We start from the raw sequence: 1,083 nt of genomic DNA, 5'->3' as shown, positions 1-1,083 counted from the left end.
ATTGTCCGAAACACTGGTTTTGTCAATCGATTGACCTGGACGTCCGTATGAACTGTTTTCATCTAACCATAGGCCGCCAGCTTAAGGTCACCCACGGGCAGCATCACGTGTTCATTGTGAACAGCTGGTTGTGTTGGCGGTAAAGAGCAATGAAAGCTTGGGATCACATCTCACAAAGGCTCGATTCACTTGTGTACTCTGTTTATATTTGCCAGCTTGTGAATGATCAGTCTTCTCTGAGGGCTGTAGTTGTCTACCGCAATCGTTCACCGTGCACAGTACCAGAACTTGCTGGTCAGACCAGACATTTAGTGAAATTAGTATTACACGTTTTGCAAAAGTGCTCGTGTCAAAATTCAAACTTTTTCACCTGCTGTCTTCAATTCGATGACTGACTTCGAAAGGAGATCACGAATCCAACTCACCGCCCAGCTACAACGCCTATTGTCGGATTCCGACAGCGAAAACCATTTTTTTCGGTTCACACTACCTAGTCCGATTATGTATCTCATCGAATGAATTTAGAGACTACGCCCACCAAGTTTCGAACCACAGTGCGACACGATTGTCTTTCAGTGAGAAATTCATGAGATCGGGTTTCAGTTCCCATACTGTTTTGGACCGACGCTTTGGATGGGAGTCGAACTCGCAATGTCGCCTCGGTGACTAGAGCCAATGCCTCTTGTTACATGAGCTGAGTCGGACTGAAAACAGTTTGTATCAGCTTCCGTGTTTGCAAGCCAGTGCGGATTCCGCATGTCAACTGATTCGCCTTTAGTTTATGATAACTTTTCAAAAGCATTTTTCCTGTTCAATTTACGACCAACGTCTTGGAAAGGATCACACAATCTTGATTAGTCGATCACAAACAGTGGCACAATGGTATCAAACGAAAAGTCCAGATTTAAGTGTTTTTTACCTATGGAGTTTGGTGTGTGTTCGTGTCTGGAAAGGCTCAGACCTTTCACTCATATTAAGTCCAGGCAATTGGACGAAAAGGGGGTCAGTCACGTGGCCCATGAGGCAAAATTGCTAGGTCAGATGAACTTTATATATATATATATATATATATATATATATATA

This window comes from Opisthorchis viverrini (assembly GCF_000715545.1).
Source record: "Opisthorchis viverrini unplaced genomic scaffold opera_v5_118, whole genome shotgun sequence".
Taxonomy (NCBI): Eukaryota; Metazoa; Platyhelminthes; class Trematoda; order Opisthorchiida; family Opisthorchiidae; genus Opisthorchis; species Opisthorchis viverrini.
Note: the sequence above shows the minus strand (reverse complement) of the source record.